The sequence below is a fragment of the Triticum aestivum genome, chromosome 5A, assembly GCF_018294505.1.
Source record: "Triticum aestivum cultivar Chinese Spring chromosome 5A, IWGSC CS RefSeq v2.1, whole genome shotgun sequence".
Lineage (NCBI taxonomy): Eukaryota > Viridiplantae > Streptophyta > Magnoliopsida > Poales > Poaceae > Triticum > Triticum aestivum.
Genome location: NC_057806.1, coordinates 423,758,376 through 423,767,859, shown reverse-complemented (window position 1 = coordinate 423,767,859; position 9,484 = coordinate 423,758,376).

Below are 9,484 nucleotides of genomic sequence, written 5' to 3'. Positions count from 1 at the left end.
CATGGGAGGAGGGCGGCGGCAGGTGCGGGCTCGCGGGGGCCCTCCCTGGGCCTGGTGGGTCGCGGTGGTGGAGGCGGTGGCGGCGCCACGTGGCAGGCGGCTAGAGGCCGCGGGCGGCGGCGCGAAGAGTCCGGCCAGGGACGGACATGTCCGGCGCGGCGGGGCGATTTTTAGGGTTTCGGGGGAAGAAGGAGATCCGAATTTCGGGGGGGGGGGTTAAATAGAGGTAGAGGGAGCTAGGAGAGTCCAAATGAGGTGCGGTTTTCGGCCACGCGATCGTGATCGAACGCTGTAGATGATGGAGAAGGCTTAGGTGGGTTTTGGGCCAAATTGGAGGGGTGTTGGGCTGCAACACACACGAGGCCTTTTCGGTCCCTCGGTTAACCGTTGGAGTATCAAACGAAGTCCAAATGATACGAAACTTGATAGGCGGTCTACCGGTAGTAAACCAAGGCCGCTTGGCAAGTCTCGGTCCAATCTGAAAATGTTTAATCCCCACACACGAAAGAAAGGTAGAAATGACCACCGGAGGAGAATGAAGCGCCAGAATGCAAAACGGACAACGGGGAAAATGCTCGAATGCATGAGATGAACACATATGCAAATGCAATGCACATGATGACATGATATGAGATGCATGACAACGATAACAACACACGGAGACAAAAACCCGAACCCGAGAAAATAAATTAACTTAACGCCGGAAACGGCAAGAGTTGGAGTACAAATTGGGAAAGTTACATCCGGGGTGTTACAACACTCCACCACTACGAAAGGATATCGTCCCGAGATCTAGGACTGAAAGAACGCCGGGTACTCAGAACGGAGGTGATCCTCGCGTTCCCAGGTAGCTTCACGGTCGGAATGGTGTGACCACTTGACTTTGAGAAATTTGATTGACTTGTTGCGAGTCTTGCGTTCAGTCTCTTCAAGAATAGCAACTGGGTGCTCACGATAAGAGAGATCTTCTTGGAGCTCAATGTCCTCGAAGTTGACAGTGCGGTCAGGAGTCTTGAAGCACTTTCGAAGCTGAGAGACATGGAACACGTCATGAACATTTGCAAAGTTTGAAGGAAGCTCGAGTTGATAGGCGAGGTCGCCTCTCTTGCTGACAATCTTGAAAGGTCCCACGTATCTAGGGGCAGGCTTCCCTTTGATACCGAAGCGACGAGTACCTTTCATAGGAGAGACACGGAGGTAAACATGATCTCCGATCTCGAAAGCCAAATCATGGTGCTTACTATCATAGTAGCTCTTCTAACGGGATTGGGCTGCTTTGAGGTTATCATGAATGACTTTGCACATTTCTTCTGCCTCTGTGATTAAGTCATTACCCAAAAGCTGACGTTCACCGGTTTCAGACCAGTTAAGAGGGGTAAGGCACCTCCTGCCATACAGAATTTCAAATGGGGCCTTGCCCGAACTTGCTTGAAAATTATTGTTGTAGGAGAATTCAGCATAAGGAAGACAATCCTCCCAGTTCATGCCGAAGGAGATCACACAAGCCCTGAGCATATCTTCAAGAATCTGGTTGACACGCTCGACTTGACCGCTAGTTTGAGGATGGAAAGCTGTGCTGAAGCGGATGTTGGTGCCCATGGCTTTCTGAAAAGAATCCCAAACTTTGAGGTAAAGATGCTGCCACGGTCTGAAGAGATCACTTGTGGAATACCGTGCAGAGAGACAATTCGAGAGGTATAGAGTTCCGCCAATTGAGCTGCAGTGATTGACTCTTTGATAGGCAGAAAGTGAGCCACTTTGGTGAGTTTGTCGATGATAACGAATATAGCATCATTGCCACGCTTGGACTTTTGACATGAAGTCCATTTCAATGTGGTCAAACTTCCATTCTGGAATGGCAAGAGGTTGGAGGAGACCAGCTGGCCTTTGGTGTTCTGCCTTCACTCTTCTGCAGACATCACGTTCATTCACGAATTGAGCAATCTCGCGCTTCATTCGAGTCCACCAATAAGCATGTTTAAGGTCCTGATACATCTTCGTGCTCCCAGGGTGGATGGAGAGGAGAGAATTGTGAGCCTCGTTCATGATCACTTTACAGAGGTCACCTTTGGGTACAACAATACGATCCTCGAAGAAGAGAGTATCCTTGTCATCAAGGCGGTAGCACTTGTACTTGGGTTGACTCTTGGCAATCCCAATCTTCACCTTTTTCACCATAGCATCAAGAAGCTGGGCTTGGCGAATCTGGTCTTCCAAGGTAGGAGAGACTTGAAGGTTGGCGAGGAAACCTTGAGGAACAACTTGCAGATTAAGTTTGCGGAAAGCTTCACAAAGCTCGGGTTGATAAGGCTTGAGAATCAGACTATTGCAGTAAGCTTTCCTGCTCAATGCGTCAGCAATCACATTGGCCTTGCCTGGAGTATACTCAATACTCGGATTATACTCTTGAATCATTTCGACCCATCGAGTTTGCCTGAGGTTGAGATTAGGCTGAGTGAAGATGTACTTGAGACTCTTGTGATCAGTGAAAATGTTCACTTTTCTTCCCAATAGAAGATGTCTCCAAGTCAAAAGAGCATGCACAACTGCCGCCAACTCGAGATCATGAGTGGGGTAGTTCTTCTCATTAGGCTTCAATTGGCGAGAGGTATAAGCAACAACTTTCTTCTCTTGCATCAAAAATGCGCCAAGACCTTGGAGAGAGGCATCACAAAAGACCTCGTATGGCTTGGATTCATCAGGCGGAGTCAGAACTGGAGCAGTGATCAATTTCTCTTTCAAAGTGTTGAAAGCAATGTCACACTCCGGAGACCAAACGTACTTGACGTGCTTCTGGAGAAGATTTGAGAGAGGCTTCGCGATCTTAGAAAAGTTTTCAACGAATCTTCGGCAATAGCTTGCGAGACCGAGGAAGCTACGGAGTTGCTTCACGTTCTGAGGAGGTTCCCAATTCACAATTGCAGACACCTTCTCAGGATTCACGGCAATGCCCTTGGCAGAGATGATATGACCAAGATAAAGAACCTCATCAAGCCAAAATTCACACTTGGAGAACTTGGCGTAGAACTGATGTTCCTTGAGCTTATCAAGAACCAAACGCAAGTGCTTGGCATGATCTTCCTTGTTCTTGGAGAAAACCAGAATGTCATCGAGATAGACCAAAACGAAGTCATTGGTGTAGGCGTTGAAGATGAAATTCATCATGCGAGAGAACGTCGGAGGAGCGTTGACGAGGCCAAAAGACATGACAGTGTATTCATATGAACCATAGCTTGTCCTGAAAGCTGTCTTGGGAATATCTTGCTCACGGATTCGAATCTGATGATAACCCATACGGAGATCAAGCTTGGAGAATATTTGGGCACCTTTGAGTTGTTCGAACAGCTCATTGATGTTAGGAAGTGGGTATTTGTTCTTGATGGTCTTCTTGTTCAATGGACGGTAATCAACACAAAGTCGGTCCGTTCCATCCTTCTTCTTCACAAAAAGAACACCACAACCCCACGGAGAAGAACTAGGCCGGATGAGACCCATTTTCTCTTGAATATCGAGTTGCTTCTTCAGCTCCTTCAACTCTTCAGGTCCGAGCTTGTAAGGACATTTGCACACAGGTTCCGTACCAGGCTCAAGATCAATAATGAATTCAACTGGCCGGTGCGGAGGCATTCCTAGAAGCTCTTCTGGAAAGACATCTTGATATTCGCAAACGATTGGAATCTGTGAGATGGCATCCAATTCACCCTTCTCATTGAGAGAAAACAGACGGATGGTATCATCACGAGCGGCAAAGACAATTACATCCTCAGACGAATGAGTCAATTGAATCTGCCTTGCTGCACAATCAAGCTGAGCCTTGTGCTTAGAAAGCCAATCCATTCCGAGAATAAGATCAATATCCGAGTCACCAAGAACCGTAGGAGAAGATAGAAACTTGTATTCTCCCAAAGTGATAGTAACATCCGGAGCAATGGAGTTAGCATGCATGCGCTTACCAGGAGAGACAACTGCTAATGGACTAGGCAAAATTTGCAAAGGCAAACCATGCTTAGATGAAAACGGTCTCGAGATGAAGCAATGCGATGCACCCGTGTCAAAAAGAACTTTAGCTGGAATATCATTAACAGGAATGTTACCCATGATCACATCTGACGAGTCCTCTGCCTGAGCTGCATTCATCAAATTGACCTTGGTGTGCTTGGGGTTATGATTGGCCACAGTTGTACTTGCCGATCTGACAGGAGGAGGAGGAAGACGCCTCTGGTTGAAACACTTGTTGGCATAGTGACCCTTCTGTTGGCACTTGTTGCACGTGACCTCTGAAAGCGGACGGTGATACGGAGCACTTGATCTTGGAGCTTGAGACGAAGTCTTGTTCTGAAAGCCAGGGTTGGGTGGGTGGGAAGAACCATTGCCACCTTTGCTCTTCTGCTGATACGGCTGACGGAACGGAGGAGGAAGCCAATACTTCTGCTGCTTGGCCACTTGAGTAGAGGAAGAAGGAGTAACATCTCTGACTCGCTTCTTGGAAGCATCACACCTCAACTGAGCAGCCTCTTGCTTCAATGCCATGTTGTAGAACTCATCGTATCTCAAGGGCTCGAAGAGAACAAGAGCGAGCTGGATTTCTTCTCGGAGACCACCCCTGAACTGGTATATCATGCTCTTCTCGTTAGGGACGTCCTGCTTGGCAAAGCGGGCGAGCTTCTGGAACAACTTGTTGTAGTCATAGATAGACAAAGAGCCTTGCTTCAGATTGCGGAATTCCTCACGCTTGCTTTCAACCACGCTCTGGGGAATATGATGAGCTCGGAAATCTCAACGGAATTCATCCCAAGTGATAACACGTCCACCTCTGGAGTCCTTGTACTGCTGGAACCATTCTACAGCTTGATCTTTGAGTTGGAAGGAAGCGAACTTGACAAAGTCCTCAGGCCTGACGTTACTGCACTCGAAATGCTTGCACAGATCCACAAGCCAATCGTCAGCATCGGTTGCCTCAATACAATTGCTGAAAGTCTTTGGCCCGTTAGCAAGGAACTGGTTGAGTGTAGCAAAGTGATTCTGGTTGTTGCCTTGATCCCCTTGGTTGCCTTGATTGCGCTCTTGAAGAATTTGCATGATCAACTGTGTGTTTGCATTGGTAGCGGCCATCACAGCTTGCCATGCCTCCGGAGGGGGTGGAGGTGGTGGCGGATCAGGATTCGGAGTCGTGCGCATTGGAGGAGCCATCCTGAAGAGGTTGACATCCATTAGCACATCGATAGACAAATATTGAAGCTGAATCCAACGGAATGAAAATTGCAACATATAGTCTTCACATCCGAACAAAATGAACGAATGCATTCCTCTTGAAATGGTCACATATCCATAAATTGAGAAGCCACGTAGAATTAAGGTAGAGAAATAAATCAACAAGGTACGGATCAAGAACGAATAATCGGTAAGAAATCCCAATCTCAAACCAATATCCGTGGAAGAAGAACTAGAGCTACTAGAATTCCCACCTATGAAACTCCCGAACCTTTCCGGTTATGCAATCAGGTGTTGGGGATACAGGGGAAGCATAATATCTCACCCAAATCTAGCAAATCCTACATCCAGCTGTATCCATCCTTCAACACATAACCAAGAAAAACTTCGGAAACCATCTACCTCAACCTTCGAAAAGCATCCGTTATACAAGTTATGGCGATACTCCCGAACTCCCGCCCCAATACTGGGTGGCGTCGAGGTTATCTCACCAACGAACTACATAAAAGAGATTTTTGATGTCGGCGCACTAAACTCAGGTATTCCAGAACTGCAACGATAAAATTATGATGACAACACCTCAGAGCTCAACTCCCCGGGACACTTCCACAAAACCCCTGACAGGAGGCACCAAGACAATGTTCTCATCATAAAACCATCGGAACGATTCCAAGATACCCGCGTGATCCTAAATTTTTTTTAGTGAAATTTGAGAAGAGAAGAGTCAAAACTCTATGTCAGGATGCCTTACCAGAGCGATGAGGAGACTGGGAAGTAAAAAGAATTCCTAAACTCTCCGATATATAATTCCTAAATGACTCAAAACATTTTTCTAGACACAACTCGGCCGCTAAAAACGATCAAGCAATGGGGCTCCTAAGGTCGGGGAAGGCTCTGATACCAACTTGTAACACCCTCGATGCGACTATATCTCCCACGTGTCGAGGCACGACTTAGAGGCATGATCGCATTGAAGGCATATGTCGCAAGTTAGGCAATCTTGACAACATCCCATGTAATATGATAATAAAAGGGGAGATAACATAGTTGGCTTAGACTCGCCACGTCAATCAAGTACATAAATAACATTACATCATCCAAACACTCATGGCCCGACTACGACGCCAAAATAAAAGAGAACCCAACATGCGACACGGTCCCGATCACCCCCAACTGGGCACCACTACTGATTATCAGGAAAGGAAACATAGTAATGTTGAGAGTCCTTGTCGAACTCCCACTTGAGCTCAAGCGCGTCTCCTGGAGCGGGATCATCAGGCCCTGCATCTGGTGTAATAGTAATCTGTGAGCCACAGGGACTCAGCAATCTCGCACCCTCGCGATCAAGACTATTTAAGCTTATAGGTAAGGCAAGGTAAATATGTGGAGCTGCAGCAAGCGACTAGCAAGTATGGTGGCTAACTTATTCGCAAAGGAGAGCGAGAAGAGGAGGCAAAGCGCGAGCGAGAAACTAGAGAACAACCTGCGCAAACATTACTCCAACACCGTGTCCACTTCCCGGACTCCGCCGAGAAGAGGCCATCACGGTAACACACTCAGTTGATTCATTTTAATTAAGTTAAGGTTCAAGTTATCTACAACCGGACATTAACAAATTCCCATCTGCCCATAACCGCGGGCACGGCTTTCGAAAGTTCAAATCCCTGCAGGGGAGTCCCAACTTAGCCCATGACAAGCTCTCACGGTCAACGAAGGAATAGACCTCCTCCCAAGACGTTCCGATCAGACTCGGTATCTCAGTTCTTCAAGACACTTCGACAGGTTAAAACAAGACCAGCAACACCGCCCGAATGTGCCGACAAATCCCGATAGGACCTGCACATATCTCTTTCTCAGGGCACACTCAGATTGTCTTAGGTACGGGTAGGCCAGCCCAGAGTTGCCCCTGGTGGCCACCGGCAGCTGACAGGTGGACCAACACTCAGAGGAGCACTGGCCCGGGGGGGGGGGGTTAAAATAATGATGACCCTTGAGTCTGCAGAACCCAAGGGAATGAAAAGGCTAGGTGGCAAAAGGTAAAACCAAGGTTGGGCATTGCTGGAAAAGCTTTAATCAAGGCGAACTATCAAGGGGTTCCCATTATAACCCAACCGCGTAAGGAATGCAAAATCCGGGAACATAACACCGATATGACGGAAACTAGGGCGGCAAGAGTGGAACAAAACACTAGGCGAGAGGCCGAGCCTTCCACCATTTACCAATTATATAGATGCATTAATATAACATAGCAATATAATGATATCCCAACAAGTAAATAAATGTTCCAACAAGGAACGGCCTCCAATCTTGACCTGCAACTAGCAACGCTATAAGAGGGGCTGAGCAAAGCGGTAACATAGCTAATCAACGGTTTGCTAGGACATGGTGGGTTAGAGGTTTGACATGGCAATTTGGGAGGCTTGAAAGCAAGTGGTAGGCATCATAGCATTGGCATAGCAAAAGAGCGAGTAAACTAGCATAGCAAAGATATTAGTGATTTCGAGGGTATGATCATCTTGCCTGCACAGTTGTCAGAGTTGATTGGATCCTCGAAAGCAAACTCAACGGGATCCTCATTAGCAAACTCATCTCCCGGCTCTACCCAAACAAGACAAACAAGCAACAAGAACACAATCAACCACGTGCAAGGATCAAGCAATATGATGCAATAATGATATGCTATGCGGGATGCGATGCGGGATGCAAAATGCAAGATATGACAGGAAATGCAAGAACCTGGCCTCAACTTGGAAATCCAAGTGTGCCACTGGAAAGATGAGATGAAATCGCTTGAAAACGATATAGAGAACACCGGAATCAGAGTTACGGTTTGGAAATGGCAAGCGATTCAAATATGACATCGGTCTGCGATTTACAGCAAGTAGCCATCTAAATGCAATGAAATGAACATGCTACAGCACCCAAACATGACAAAAAAATACATGGAAGGGATGCATTCATGATGCTTAACAAAAGTCTAGCACTAAGCTACGGCCAATTCATCCATTAACAGGTTCAAACAAGCATGGAAAAAATGCATATGACAAACAGATCTCAGACTTAATGAAATTATCACTTGTTTGGAATTTCAGATCGGGTAGCACTCTTCGGAGCAACAAAACTATATGCTACAGGACCTGAGCATGGCAAAGTAAAGCATGGCATGGAGCTACTCAAAGAGCTTAACAAAAGTCCCTTAGTGACCTTGAGCCAAAAGGGATCAGAAAATACAATTGCAAGCATGTGAACATAGCAAAACATAATCAGATCATAGACTTAGTGAAAACTGGCACATGCTGAAATATAAATCAAGTAGGCATGTTTACGAGCTCGATGCACTCACTACGGTGAAAGTCATGATAAGCTAAGCATACCCCCATCAATAAGGCACAAAATGCAAGCTAGACATGGCAAGAACAATAGCATAACATGCACGGATCAACTACAACATCATCGGCAAAATTGCAAACAAGTTGACAATCTGCCCAGATTCACAAAGTAGCAAAAGTAGAGCTCGATTGACTCAAGCTAGGTTTCTCCATAATTTCAAACAAAGACACGGATGGATAGAGCACTACAATATTAACAAAACATACTTACTGATCACCCTCAAGAGAGGCACGGATCACTAGGAAACAACATGAACATATGGCATCATGAGATAAACAACTCAAGGACTTGGTGGAATTGCTAAGTCTCTGAAAACAGAATTAGCAAGAGCACCACTTTGCAAGCTTGCACTAGTCACCACACACATCACAAAAATATATGGGTTGCACCTATGGAAAGATGACAAAACCCTTAACAAAACATATGTAGAGCATCAGGGCATATCATGCACACAATAATCATGGCAAAAATGACAAAAAAGGTAAACGGAGTAGCAGATCTGATAATTATCTCAAGTAGCCCTCTTCTAACAGCATTTCGGGCATCAAGATGGACTCAAATGAAAAAGATGCAATGGAATGAAATTATGTACTCTCTGAGATGAACATTTTGATATGCTATATGCATGAATCGGAGCTACGGATGCAAAGTTACGGAGCTACGAACATGAGCACATGGATCTGGAATTTTGGGACTTGGAAGAAAAAAATGACCTAGGGTTTACTGTTCATGGATCTGGATCGGGCGTGAAATCCCATGTTCGCCGGAGTTCGTCGGACTTGGAGGGAGAGGCGGCCGAGGAGGAAGAGGCCGGGGCGGCGCCGGTGGAGGATGGGCGCGGGGCGGCGGAGGCGGCACGGCGGCCGGGCAGCGCGACGACCGG